Raw genomic sequence first — 15,356 nt, forward strand, 5'->3', positions numbered from 1 at the left:
CGAGGGGCGCTACAAAGCAACTTAGACGAAGTCAGCCCCTAAGAAACGCTGCATCTTCGGCAACAATAGCAATGCGGGGGAAGGTGGGGGTGCATTGAAAGGCGACAGGAAGCAAAAACTGCGCATAACAGCCACCATAGAGCTGCTCATCTCCTTTTCACCAAGCTCCCTTGCTTATTAATATACCCGCCCTTGAGCCGCTTGCATGAAAAGGCTCCACTTGGGCGGAGACAACCTGACGGTGGCAGCACAACGTGAGTGACGTTCCGAGCAGGTGCTCGCGTGTCGGACTCGCCGGTTGTACTCGTATGCCCGGGGAGTAAGCCAAAGCTTGGGCGGTCCCCCCTGGCCTGTCGCTGTCGCGTGACTCAGTTTGAATCGACAGGCGTGCTTCACTTGAAGGAGGGGCTCTACAGCGGCGCAACGCCCCCAGGGTAGCATCGCCATGCAGATTTATTCCTTTGTGGGCTGCGGCTCTTGATTGATGCTCGCGCAACAAAAGGAAGGAGCCCAAGCTTTGAGGGTAAAAATAGAAACCAAGCCAATCTTACGGATGGTTACTTTCAAGGAAGCCGTAGGGTCACTCACCTGGAAGTTGCCTTTGGGCCGGGTGCAGCAGTCCATCCAATGAATATGAAGGCGACATGCGAGCACTACTACGAGAAAGGCATGGATTTATGTTCTCTTGTAAACGAAGGAAATGGGTGAGCTCCCTTAATAGGGGATGACCTGCATAGCATGTGCTTTGAATGCTTGCCATTTTATAGGGCAAACTTTCAGCAATTCAATCACTGGTATCCAGCGCAGCTGAGATGCAGACTTCATCCCGAATAAAAGAATTCTGTGCATTGTCTGGTATCGAGCGATCCACTAGCCATGTAAAGGACTCGAACTGAAATGAAGGTTCGTTGCCTGACACATCGCAAGCCGGTCGTTGTCGTCAATTTCATGCATTGCAGTGAAACTGCAAAATAGCGTCATCTTTTAAAGGTTTTGTGGAGAAAAGGTGGCGGAAGAACGACACATACTCTAGCAGCGCATTGGTCAATGGTATAAACGGGCTTCTTGTACTCGTAACCTAGTGAGAATTAGCAATTGATACACGGACCGTATAAACGCTGCATATTTAGTAAAAGCTATGCACACATACGTTATCCTCATCAAAAGCCAGAGCAACCACTGAAAGGGCTCCTCCCACATTTCTGATAACACGCTGGCCGAGAAAACGCCCCCCACTCAGGTGGCTATAGAACGCAGGGCAACAAACAACACATGTCGCTTTCTACACAGCCATTGCTTTCAAATTCTTAAGAGAAATTCTAAAATAAATTGCGAAAGTTCCGGTTTACTTTTTGTTCCAACCTTAGTTTATTACCGGCCTACCAACGTTGGTTGATATATTGTTATGGCCTGTAAAATTTTGTTGAATTGCACGCCGAAATGAAAAAGAAAGCAGACGCCGAAAGTTTCTTAAATCACTTCAGTTTATTTATATTCTGCAAAGAACCAAACAATCCAGGGACCCTTACTTGCTTTCTTTCCCGGACAACAGTCAATAAAAGAGGAGGCAAAAGGAGAGAGACTAGTATAAACAAACAAAATCAACTATTAATCACTATTTGCTGCAAAATGAACACACACACAACCTATATCTGTGCACCGTTAAAAATATTGACATTTTTGTTGTTGCATAATGGGTGATGTGTGGAGGAGGCCTGGGAAGGGTCTCCTCGGTTGCGTCTGTGTCAGTCTGGATACCTGAAACAGACACAGAAAAAGTGGAGGGGGAGAAAGAAGGCGAGATTGTTAGTACAACGTTAACGCGTTACCCGTTGAAGAAAAAGAACATAAAGATCAGTATATTGTGTCGTCGTGTGGGTATAAGACCGAAAAAATTTAAACGCGCAAACATGTCATCATTTTGTTCATCGTGGCGATCATTCTATAAAATTCGTTTTTTTTTTCTGCTGTGGTGATTTACTGGTCTAATTATTTACGCATAATAGAGTTCGAGATGCTGCGTTTCGACTTATCTCTGATAAACAATGAGAGTTTTTAGCAACACTTTATTACGAAATTCAACGCTAGTTCACCGTTTTGTGAACACCGCTAAATGAATCTTTGGGCCATGCACCGAAGGTGGTTGCGGTATGCTGAATCCATTCAGGTGCTTAACATTTCAAATTATTTTTGGCTCATAGAGGCTCCGCGCATGAGTCAAAGGCTCTAGAGCCTCTAGAAACTCCTAGAGCAATTTATTAGTTGTACGACTAGTTCCAAGTCTAAGTTCAGCAAAAGGGGCTGCCAAGCGGATATTCGAAACAAGAAAAAACGCCGGCAAGGCAAACAGCGTTCCCGAAAATCCAGCTGGAATCTTGAGAGCGATCTTCAACGCACGCAAAACCTTCGGATGTGAGATCTTAGGCTTCGGAAATCCCTGAGAAACCAAGCTTGAGTAAACACGAATCTTGCCGAAGGAAAGAAAAAACACCCAAGATGCTTCCTCCCTCGGTTCCAATTCGACCAAAAGGATGGTTTAAATTCAGGCAAGGAAAATACGAATGGCGCCAATAGGGAGCGCACTAATCCAAGCCTTCTTGAAGCCTAACGGAAACAAAGATAACCGGTCGACGCAAGGGGAGAAAATGCGGCGATTGATGCACACAGCGGGCCTGCACCGCGTTCATGTACATCTCTGATCAAACACGAAACTCAACGATGACAAACTTCCTCAAAGACGAAGCGTTTGTCGCCGTCGTGGTGAATCCCGCGCTCGCGTGGACCACGTATCGTTGAGCAGCTCTGAAAAAAAAACGGAGCCCTTCTATTCTCCTGAATTTACAGCCTTCGTTCACTTTGTTCATAGATGGTAACATAGTAGAGCAGCGTAGACTGAATCCCGTAATCTACAGCGCAAGCGTGACTCGCGACACTATAGCCTCGCTTTTGTCTCCGAACTAAAGCAACGAAATCTACCGAAAGCGACATCGCAAGGGTGGCACCAAAAGGAAGAAAACACAGCACATATATTAAAAGACTCGAGCATTCTGCTTCGGCGGCATTGTTCATATATCAGGGGCCCTCGCATCTTCATATACACAGTTCCCTTTTAGCTTTGTTGTGTTTTACCCGGTCCTTCAATTAGGTTTGCTCGATATCGTCTACACGGCGCAGGGCACGCTTTCTGGACGGTGTCTGCAGAAAACGCGCGAAAAGAGAGCAGCGATTTATTGAGCGTGTCCCCGGACGACGCGGTGCGTGGGACAGCTACAGCGCCTGAGGAATTTGCGGAAAAAGATATGCGGCGACTTGGTCGGGCGCTCTTCTCCGTTCGAGACGCCGTCCTCATACATAACGGAACGCATCGACTCGGGCGTTCCGTATCGCGTGGAGGGAGCGCCATGCATTTATCAAAGTTCGTGGATCGAGGGAAGAACACGGCAAACAAACAGATGTGTCGTGCGCTGCAACGCTAGTACTTGTGAGCCCGTCCCGCAGAATGTGAGCTTTGACGCGTGGCCGCTCGCCGCACGTCACATGCCGTGCACGGTGCTGCGCGAAGACCATGCGGCCCATTCACTCACAAGGCCGCGCTCAGCTTCGAGGTACGAAATGCCGGGGAGAAGCACCACCACTTTCAAATGCATTCGAGGCGCGACTGGGTCGTGTTCTCTGCGCTGAAGACAGCGTCGCTACGTTTATCGTCCTTTCTGTTTCGCGTAGAAAATTCACGGGAAGCATTCATGTTGAGCCACAGGAAAATCAATATATTCAGCAGTACCCAAGAATGACACAAGTAAAAGAAATTAAAATTTTAACAGTTCGTGTTCGTTCCAATATGAAGTGCAAATCAGCGATTCGTATTATATTACGGTATATCAGTATGTTGTTCCCATCCTGAGAGATAGCATCAAAAATATCGTTTTTGGTTATCGGACATCTTTTAAGCGAAGCTCCCTATGTCTCACTGACGGCGTCTGTGCGCACCACATAACGTCCTGCAGAAAAGCAAACTTCCCGTGACGATGATGATGTCAGTGTGTGAAGATAAGAAAAATGCTTCTCGTGGTTGCAATCGAACTTGCGTCCCTCGGGTTATAAAGCCGACGTCAATCCGACAGCGCCACCCCACCACCACTTTTTTAATCTTTACTACCGCCCTTGCGGCTAAGTTGAAGCAGTATGGGTTTAGAGGTGTGCGTGGACGTGCACAAAAAATTATGCACACCCCGTAAACAGCGAGGATAGTGGAACGCGAAGATTTCTTCCTGCGAAATCAAATGGCGAAAGGTCAACGTCAAAACCGCTGCAATGAAAAATTCAAACTGCGTGCGAGTGAATGTCAAAGTGCAACGAGTCAAAGTTCAAACTCGGACTGCAACCGAGGAATCTCTCACTAGAAAGTTTCACGTTCAACCGCCGTCGTCGTTTGACGCAGGGGTGCATGATTTTTTTGTTTTTACTCAGGCGCGTCCCATTGTCGGAGCATGAATATGCGCTGCTTAAAAAATTCCGCGACATTAGTTTCGTTTCAAGGCAATGTGAGTTCATTAGGTTCCTCTTCCTTCATTGAGAGTTTTCTTTAACACGCACGCACACACGCACACACGCACACACGTGCACACACCACTCAAACAAGCGCGTACACGCATGCACGCACTCGAATTTAAACTCCCGAGCACACCCGCACAGATACGCGCGTGCGCGCACGCACACAAATATGCACGCACGCACGCACTCACGCACGTACGCATGAACACATACCCAGGTACATACACACACTGAAGCACACACAAACGAATAAGGAAATGATTCGATGAGTCAGCACGGGCTCAGACCGCTTCGTATGTTCATCATAAGACTGCATTCAATTCAACTCCCTCCTCACTATCCTCGTGCTATCGTGCACCTCGCTCACTGCGTAGGTACACGGTGCTGAGGTAATCAAAGCGCACCGCGCTCCTCTTTGTTTTCAGATCCACGCTGTCCGGCAGCGGCCCAACGAACCCGCCGCTCATTTGTTACCTCGCCGTCTTATTACTGTTGGCCGCGTCTCCTTTGGCGCTTTTCCCTTGCTCTTGCGCCATCCTGCTCTGGAACCTGCTTCTGTAGTACGCAGCTCGAGCGGAAGAGATTCAAGGCTGGCACAGCAGGGGCCGTTCGCTCGAGCCCCGGGTTTGGGGGGTCATGACGGAGAGCCTCCGTACGTGCGGAATCCCGAGGAGCAGTTTCTCACGCGTTTTGACGGGCCGCCCAGTTTCCACAATGCAGCCTTCTTCGATCGGCAAGCAATAACTCTCGGCCCGCGCTCGAATCCTCCTCGTCCCCGCCTTCCACTGCGCGGCGCTCGGGGGTTTTCTGTCATTGTCTATCGATGCGCGTGCTCGTTAGGTTCGCGACGTTTCGTTGCGGACGGTTACGAACCGGTGAGAGGTAAGCAAAATTACAACCCGCTTTTGCCGCTGTGAATCAGTTGATTCGTGAGGAAAAAAACCTAAAAAGAAAGAAAGACGGATAGCAGCAAGAAATGCATAAATGCCAGGAAACTTACTTCAAATTGTAAACGTTTCCAATTAAACAAATAACGCTTGTGAACGCTACCGTTTTCATAACTGCCCTGTGAACGTTCGTCCTCAATTCCCTAACTTGTCTTTTTGCTATTTTTATTGCCGAATTTAAATAGACAAGCAATGTCAATTGGCACTAACTGAAGAAATGAATAAATGCCAGAAAACTTAGCTCAAACTGTAAACGTTTCCCCTTAAACAAACAACGCTTGTGAACGCTACCGTTTTCATAACTGCCCTGTGAACGTTCGTCGTAAATGCCCTAACCTTTCTTTTTGTTATTTTTATTGCCGCATGTAAATGGAAAAGGAATGTACATCACCACTAACCGCAATCAAACAAGCGAAAGGAGTCTGATGAACGAAATATTAAACACTGATTTGAGAGGTGCCGCTACCGCTGCACATGTATTTGCAAATGTAGCTATACCTAGCCCTCTTCGTTTCATTACCGGGCAAAATTTAGCCTTGTCGTTTAAGAGCGGTTGCCAAAAACGTGAATAGGGAGCGTGTACAAGCCCCCCTCCGCTTGGACCCTCTTTGTCAGCAAAGGGCGGCGTGAAAGCCAGTTTATTCCCCGATGTTGGGAAGGGTGCTCTCTATGATGCCGTACATTTTAAATTTGTATCTTTCAATCAGCTTATATCTTTACTCAGTAACTGATGACAGGCGGAGGTATGATGGAGCAGAAATGACGCTGAGCCAAGAATTACTTACGTGGTGGTGAAAGCACCCGATGATATTTTCATTGGTTTGTTTTTATTCATGAATATTAATAGCGTAGGTTTTCGATCATGCCGTGGGCGGGAAGCTAAGTTAGGAAATAAATACAAAGGTTGAGGGTGACAGCTAAATTTTTCATTGAAAAAATAAAAAAAATACGATGGAATCCTTTACAGATAATCCGGTTTCTATCAAATTGTGATGCATTGTTTCTTATAAATATTTTTTCGCTGTGCAGCAAAGCCATTAAATATTTGATGAACGCCAAAGCAGTCCGTAACTTACACATAGCTGCAAAAAAGAAAAAAACAGAGATGATGAAGAGACCCCAGCGATATGGTGTCGCTGTCGCCCGAAGTGACTTCGTGACTCGAATTGGTGCCAGCGCTGTAAGCGCCTTGTTTCACATTTAACACTTTGCACACATAATGGCGGGGGTCCTGCATAATTTGGTGATTACAGAGCAACGCTGTCAGTAGAGCACTTCTCTCCTCTTGCTGTTTATTCTTTTCCACCACGCCCTTCGTCCATAACAGACATGTTCCCCGATAGGGAATCATTTGTTTCTGGGCCCGCCTAAAAGCAATTTACATATGGAAGGCCTGCAGGGACGAAGTGGCCACGATGAAGCAAAACTAAATGGCGCTTGCCATCAGACGTTGACATATAGTTTATAACGACCAACTCGTTGGACGTTACTCGCTTGATGACGTTAACTTCACCTTGCTTCTGCATGACTACATTGCTTTTATTACCATTCTAGCGTGTTATTACAGTCATCAAGAACCTTCTTCTGACATTTATTTTCTGTCAATTTGTTAGCTTGTGATGTCGGCGGCTAAAAGTTCCTTGTACAGTGGCGGCAGTGAAAAATACTCTCCCCATTGTTCTAACTTCTAGCGTGTCATCTGCTGCTGCGACGTCGTTTCTCTAGTAGCAAAATGAAGTTACCCCGTGTAGTGAGACGTAGCGGTGTGTTGCAATCATATGGTACAATTTCTGAACAGCCTGAGGTGACAGCCGTTTCTATGAGGAAAATAATGCAAATGAAGAATTTTTTGACGTAAGTGTTCTTGTGTTATTTCTGACATTGCTGCCTTGTGAAAAAAAAAAAAAAAAAAAACAGGCCGTATCCGGAGATTATCTTATCATGGCTAAAGACACTGGAGTCAAGAAAACAACAAACATGTGCGTTTGTTGTACTTTCTTGCCATTATAAGGTCACTAATGCAGAAGAAGGAATTTATAAGTTATTCACTTCTGTGACAGTGGATGAACAGAGAAGCTGGAGTCCAAACTATACGGGGCCTCCCCCTTGCGACCACAGAACAGAAGTAAAATTCAAATAGTGAACGTTAACTTTTCTTTAATTCGGGAGTGCCACCGCGAGGAGCCGGAGAAAACTAGACAAGCCAGCGCTTCCACCGCCGGCTAACAGGGGCGGCGCGCACGTAGCCATGGCCGAGACGGCTCGCACGCGGCAAATATTTGAGAAACCCTAATTCTCCGCCTGAGAAAGTACTGATCTAGAAAATAGTGCCTGTTGTTAATTAATCTACTCTAAATGCGTATCCAAGAGATGATAAAAATGACCTTTCGCCCAGAGGCAAACAATTTCACATCAAATTCGGTACCCGAGTATTTCACACGCTGAACAAAATGGGCCGAATGCAAACCACAAAAAGCTTAGCTACATCGACAGCAGAGCTATTTAAGCATTAGTTTGTTCCGTTTGTGTTCGCAAAAAAAACACAAAAAAACACACAAAAAAAACTTTTCCAGCACGCACCTCCCGGCACGACCTTCGCCTGGTCGCGTAGGCGGAGCCAAGCCTCTCCTAAGTATGATGTAATACCTAGAATTCATTAGATACCATATTTAAAACAAGGGTTGCCAGTTGGCTTCGCTTTTTCCGTTAATGTTACGGATATATTTTATTCTATTTCGCATCAAGACATGCTTACTGTGGTTAAAGAGTGTGTTGACGGAGGCTATGTTATATGTTCCAGAATTCGTGCGGCATGGCGTTAGAAAACGTCATGACCCTGTCTGAATTTTATCTTCAGTCCACGTTTGTTTCGTTCCAGGATAAATTGTACGTGCAACGTAGGACGTAGGGGCGTGTGTATATCGGATCATGCGTGGCACCAGTTCTCTACGAAATGTTTTATTTTTAAAATCACCATTGTTATTAACTTCAACTGTTGTTTCTAACCACATTGTCACTGTTAACGTGATTCCAGAAATGCTTCGATGAGTGGGGAGAGGCCCCTTTTTTACCCATAAAATGCCAAGCTATGACTGTCTGCAGTTTTTAGACCTTAACCTTATGTTTTTATCGGACCACGTCTGCTGGCTTTACATGCAAAGGGTACGCAACGTTTTGTCACCTGATGAGTCCATACACTCAAAGACGGTCAAGAGGGTGGTTGTCATGGCCTATCTAAAGGTCCCTGGTTCATTCCCGGGTTTCGGCACCATGTCGCGGACAGGACCGAGCCGGGACCACGAACGGGAGCCGCCGCTTTAATGGGACAGGATGGAACACTATGTACAATGATGATGATTCGAGAGGTATGTCGGTGGGGCCACCTCTTCGTATTCGCTACTATTTCCAACAGAGTTATGAAGGCCGGCCACTAAGGCTTCATAACAGTTTCGTCGCCCAAGTGTCTAGGCTGCTCACAGCTTGCTTCCGTTTGGTGGTCTTAATAACGGTGGCGAGTTGTTGCAAAATATCAAGTGCAGCGGAACCCGTGAGGCTGACGCTCCTACGCGCAAATACCCAGTGGTCGTACGATATGTCGACCGAGTGACATACAACATGAAAAACTTACCCCCTTTCCATGTTGCGTGCCATAGTTGGCTCGCTTGTGCCCCAAGATCCTCAAAGGATCAAACAAGGCCACAGCATGCTTAAAGAAGCATGATACACAGTTCGTGTGATGCGCTACCGGGGATGTAAACGCTATACCACTCACTTGCGAAAGGGTTATGTGTGGGCCAGATCGGCCGTTGTGTCAATGACCGCTTGAGGGAACGCCAGTTATGAATGAAAAACGAAACAGGGTCGCATTTTCCACACCATTGTTCCACCTGTGAAGACAAGCCATGTCAGCCGCTGTTGAATGAAATAGAAGTGTTGAGCAGAATCCGGGAACGAGTCACCCGCAAGTTAATAGAAGCCATCTTTATTCGTAAAAACAATGGAAATTGTGTGAGCCAGCCATTTGTTGTTTTGTACGGAAATCAGTTTGAACTTTCGAACAAGATTGTGCCTTGACAAGGTAAAAAAACAAACGAGAACAAACCGTCTGCTTTGCGCGCATGTGTAATGTATGGTATATATTCTTGTCATTTTTTTTCTATAAAGCTAGCTGTGAGTCTGCGGTCTGCTTTGCGCGCATGTGCAATGTATGGTATATATTCTTGTCATTTTTTTCTATAAGGCTAGCTGTGAGTCTGCGCCCGTCCTGTCCCCATTGCACTACTCTGGTCTTTGACGCGCAGTTTTTGCTACTCTTCAACTATGACGTCACCGCGCGCGCCCCCACCGCTGGACCTGCGAGAACCCTTTTCCCAGCATTCGTGGTGTGATCTCTCGCGTGCCCTTCTACTCAAAATTGCTCGTGTATCGGTTGCTGAAGTGGGGAGCACAGAAAAGCTTGCGCTGCAGACGCCTTGTTCGCGCAGCCTGTTGCCGCCAGTTCTAGCGCGTGCTAATGGGGTCCACTTTGGCAGAGACGTGAAAGCTGCGGACAAACTGATCCGGGACTGCCGATCATAGAAAACTTTCAGCGGCGAGTTCGGAAATACATGCCAGGTGCAGCAGCCGGGTCTCCAACGAACGGGGAGGGGCTGCCAGCTCTGCTGCTGTTTCTCTAGCCTTGCACCACAAGTGCAAGCTCTCGCCAATTCTTTTTATTATGCGTCGTCTTTTTACAATCGATCGACATTGTAAGAGACATCAAAATCAGAGTGTAACAATACGGGCACCTCTAACACAATGGTGGAGAAAAAGCTGCTGAATTCTGGTGATGCCGTATTTTATACTAAAACTTACCACGTATTGTATATATATGATTGGTATTTGCCGATTTTGAGAATACGTCGCCTCTATTGTCACTTTGTCACAAGGCATTCATATGACAGAGTTACCCTACTGCTCGAAAATGGTATGCCCGTTCTTATAAAATAGACCATCCATATTTGTATTTTCTTCAAAGGCGCCTCACAAAACAATTGAAAGAGCATTACAACGTTTGAGGGTAAAAGTTGCGTACGTCAAGATATTGATGCAGAAATAGGGGTTACCCCTCCGCCTGGCTGGACTGCTCTGTTTCAGATAACGTTGAGTATTTCTTTTACCAATGCGATCTCGGTAATCTGTGGTGACTACGCGAACAGGGCAGAGCTCAAGAAGCGTGCGTCGATAGAGTCATTCTTATCGCAAACGTGACCGCAGTGGCGCTGCCCGGCAAGCCGAGGATCTGGCAAGTATCCTACAAGAAACCGAACTAAACTTCCGAATGACTGCGCGTTTATGTGCAAGTGTAGTGCGTGGGTGGGTGCGTGTATGTGTGCACCAGTTACCTTTATAAGTGGCGTAAGTAAACAGGACCATCACGTCAAAGACCGCACTTTTCAGCCCTTTTAATTAATTTAAAACAACTAAATGGCTAGTGCTGCTATTTTTCCATCAAAACCGCGTATGCAGTACGTAGGAAAGTGCATATTTCAAATCAATAATCAATACTGAGCTTCAAAATTTAGGACTGTTCAGGATGGAGCAACGTGTACTCTTAAGCACAACGGCATTGTCTCTTCAGTCAGAGGAGGTCTGGCCAAAAATAATGTCGCACCTGAGAAGTCTAACTATGTATTTTCATTTGTGTTATGAATACATAAGTTGGTCCTGCCAAAATACTTTTTCAGCAAGTGTTTATATTTAAGTAACAGCAACTGTGCACATTATTTATAATAATAAACACCTCTAAGCGCGCCCCTTTCCTCCACTCCCCGCGCCGCACTTACTGATGATACCTAAGAAGTAAATGAAGGGTAATTAGGTTTTTTTTCGGTATGGTGTGCCTATGACAGGGCGTAATACTAATAATTTAGACAAAAAAAGTAATATTTGACAATGTTGTTGCCCGGTCGCCTTCGCGTCCACGCTTTACAATGGCAAACTGCGTAAAAAAGGAATTATATCAGTAAATAGACAGTGAAAACGTTGGCGAAAGTGACCAACCAGGCCGGCCACTCGAGTTGTGCACAGTGACGGGACACCAACGACAGACTTGATGAAGACGAGATTGAGAACTGCTCGAGGCTGCTTTTAAGACGTGTCAGGCTCATTTTTTCTCCCCGTCTCGGCCACGTTTGTTCTATAGTCAAAGATTACGTCGTTTCGGAATTTCGAGAGGTTCAGGTCGAGACAAACGAGTAATTTGTAAAGCTCCACCAGCCAGGGCCTATTCTATTTTTATTTCTGCGTAAGCAAGCAACGGTATATAAAAATTGAATTGTCCAAAGGGCGACCTGCTATTTAAAAAAGAACCTGTAAGATGTTAGATAACCGACCCTTCGGAAAAAATTAGAGAAAGATAAGCCAATCAAAATAACTTCCGCTGCAGGCATACTGAAGGCGTTAAAAGTAGCGTTTTCCAAATAAGCAAGCAGTTCTTTTTCCTAACGTTGAACATTAAATTCTAACGGAGCTAGAAAATAAGGGGGCAAATATGAACCAACACACAGTTTGAAAAATCGCAATAAATCAATAACCAATGAAGGCGAAGCAGCGTTTCCCTCTCCATGCGGCGCTACCGCCGATAGAAATTGTCACTACAACGCCCGCTAGATAAGAACAAAGCCTTTGTGCGCGTTCATCATTCGAAATCCACTCCGGTGATAGGAATGGGCAAGTTTAAGAACACGGAGACGTCGCACGCCTCGGTCGGAACAAAGCGTGTTGAGCCAGTACGGGGATGGAGCGGAGGGCGTCAGTTAAGCGCCCTTCTTGCCGAGTCGGTGCTGTTCGTTGCGGCTCGTCGAGATGAAGGAGAGCGGAGCGGCGCAGCAGCAGCTAGGCTGGCAGCCAGGTCTGGCAGTAGCACAGCGAAAAGGGAACCGGCTTCCCAATTCGTCTGCCTTTCAGCGCCGTAATCTCTGGAGAACACGGTCGGGGACTTCCAAGCCCGAATTACTGTCAGTCCGTAATCCTCGCCTCCTCCTTCGACCCCCTCTCGGTTCATCGTCTCCTTTATCTGCCGTTTCTTTGGTTTGCCATTTCCCCCCCTTTTCGTTCCCGATAGCGAAATGTCCTCTTGGCTGCCCATTTTTAGTTCCCTCCTCTCTCCCTATTTTTATTTAATGCTGTTTTTATCCACCTATTACGATCGAACGCATTTCTTCTTTTCAGACTTTATTCCTGCTTCTTACTGGTTTCTGCCGCTCTCTTTTTTATCGTACCTTTTCATTTTAATACTTTTGAGGTGCGATATGCCTGGATAAGTGTCCAGGTAACTAGAGGACCGGCAGCCAACTCCGCTAAGCTGCAGATTGGGTTCCTTGGAGCGCCGCTAACGTGCCAACGAAAATAAAGCGATACAAACGTTTCGTTATTTTGCAACCGTCTGCGGTCCCAGTGTGGCTCAGCCAATGAAGATTTGCGCGCCTCGCTGTCATGACAGCTGACTGAAAACGTCTACAGCCCCAGTGGTGTCGCGCATGTGTTGCGAAGCTCGTATCCACTGAAGACTACAGCAAACGCACGTATTGTTGGTGGATTTCGCGCGCTGAAAAATTCCTAAATGTGATACTTGGCGGTCCATGTGAATCGTAAAAATATCGATATCATTAACGAAGGCAATATCTTTTAAACAAACAGAAATTTCAAATCAGTCATGACACAATATGTAAATTTCGCACGAGCTGACACTGTACATTCGCAAATACGGTAGCGTGGTTGTACAAATTTCGGAAAATAGTTTTTAACTTGTGATGCTGATGTCTCGCGCTGGATAGCCTAGGCATTTCGTCGCTGTAGCCTCTAGATTATTAGCTCAATCGCATTTTTGCCTGTTTGATGTCATCCCTCTGGCGGCACTTTGATAAACTGTCCGCAGTACACTTCCTCTTCTTGTTCGCGTAGCCGTAACAATAAGTAAGTGTGTACTAAATGACAAATACTTCTCTTGTATTGTCTCGGTAAATCATTTCGTCCATCTTCTCAACATACAGGGGCACCCCAACGAACCACGGGTTGTCGTGCTAATCATATTCCTTTAGAAGTGCACAAGGAAGCAGTCGGCTTTCGCCGCTTAACAACGCGTTTGATTGCGAAGTCCAAACAGTCCGTCCCCATGGTACTAGACGACTCGGAGGTCAAGGCACCCTGACGTGACTCGTGCCTTTGATCGATGATGACCGTAAAGCAGACAATACGGCTAGCACGTAAGTGCTAATTGACAGTTCACTTTTTAAAAAATTCACTTCTTAAAAACCCACTCTCCGAATCATTCGATACTTATTCACTAATAAAATTAAATGCACAGTAGCGGGAAATATTCAAAATCGTAGTTTGCCACTAGAGCTTGCGAATGCCTAATTTTTTCAGCGTAAGCATTCTGGCTTTACGATGATCCGAATGTAATCAACGATGAAATCATATTATCGTTTTGGCAATTTGTCACGTACGATGGTGATGATCACGATGAATTTGTTGCGCAGACGGGCAACGCTATTTCACCTTATCTAAAGGCTTAATTCAGTCCTGCAGCGACACCGATCTACTCTGCAAGTGAGGGCGGGTCAACTGTCACTTACATGCTCTGCCGCTTCTCAGCGTGCGGGAAAACATAATGTTAGACTTATACCATTACTCGTGAGAACAAATCCCACCCAGCAGCCAACGTGTCGCCAGCGCTACGCCGACGTCTGCGAGTGGCACGTGACGTGACAACGTGAGAACGTCATTTGCATAATTTGAAACAGGCTCAGAGAGAAGACTGCAAAGACGGCGAGCTGCGAAGGCAGCCAACAATGAGCCAAGCCTAGCCGCAGCACCCAGTCAAGCAGCCTTGCCGTGATCGTCTGCCTCCTTGTTAGCAGACGACGCGGCGGCGCGACGCGGTCGCCGAGAAATCCGCGCCGTTCTGTGCTTCTTTTTCTTCACTGGCTAGACTCTACGAAGGACGCGGTCTTGAGATGAGCTTTCTACGTGTATATAGATGAGTGTGATGAAACCCCGTGTCCCGCCTTTTTGCCGTTAAACCGCATCTCTTTCGTTTTCGTTTTTGCGTCGTAGATGTAGATCTCCGGCTCTGTGACTGGCTGCTGTCTCGCTAAACGCTCCGAGCGCACTTAAGGGTGCCCTCGCAGAAACAAAAAACAAGAAAAAGGCGCGGCAACCGCGCTCTTCTGACTGTTTTACTTTTCACCGTGAGGTTCTAGATCTTCGCGAGCCCAAGCCTTAATATTTTTTTGCGCTCGCTCGGAGCAAATGAAACCGCCGATCCGAAAAGAGCACGTTTTCGTGACGAAGAACATGCCCACGTCGTTTCTTTAATGGGATAGACTCCGGGACGCGAGAGTTTTGCAGGTTCAAACGCCAAATTTCCTATCTGTGAAACAGAGCGAGAGCCGTGTCGGGAAGCCTGAGCAAAAAGAACAACCGGCCGCTCCATCACGGGACGAAAGGAAGGAACAAGAAAAGCGCTACCGAAACAAAAAAAAATAAACGCCACCTGATCCCACCGCCGCCGAGGCCACGATCTTTTTCTCTCATATCTACATGGAGGCTCAACAGCACGAAGGAGCTGCCGGGAGAAAGAAAGACTTTAAGAAAATCGCACGTTCCTGCTTTGTTATCAGGTCGGCTTTCCTGCATCGTCCTTGATCCCAGTGGCGAAGCAGCATGCGTAGAATTTCTAGCTTGCGTGATTGATCGCGAAAGAGATCTGGAACTCGTGCTCTCTATAACGGTCTTAAAACGCAGCACGCCAAGGATGTTGGAACCCTCTCTAACTTTTCTGCTTCTTCCACCTTTTTTTTTTTATACTTTCCA

The 15,356-nt window shown here is 46.5% G+C and overlaps 1 protein-coding gene across 1 annotated transcript in view; it reads right to left on the reverse strand.

Moving 5' to 3' along the window:
- Positions 1–1,476: 1,476 nt before the first annotated feature.
- Positions 1,477–15,356, reverse strand: part of LOC144170672 (uncharacterized) — a 142,123-nt gene continuing 128,243 nt past the window's right edge. The window contains exon 4 of the mRNA XM_077700607.1: positions 1,477–1,758. The gene's annotated coding sequence lies outside the window, so the exon portion shown is untranslated. The remainder of the gene's footprint in view (positions 1,759–15,356) is intronic.

The sequence above is a fragment of the Haemaphysalis longicornis genome, unplaced genomic scaffold, assembly GCF_048455015.1.
Source record: "Haemaphysalis longicornis isolate Haplotype H1 unplaced genomic scaffold, Haemaphysalis longicornis Haplotype H1 scaffold_2, whole genome shotgun sequence".
In the NCBI taxonomy this organism is placed as follows: domain Eukaryota; kingdom Metazoa; phylum Arthropoda; class Arachnida; order Ixodida; family Ixodidae; genus Haemaphysalis; species Haemaphysalis longicornis.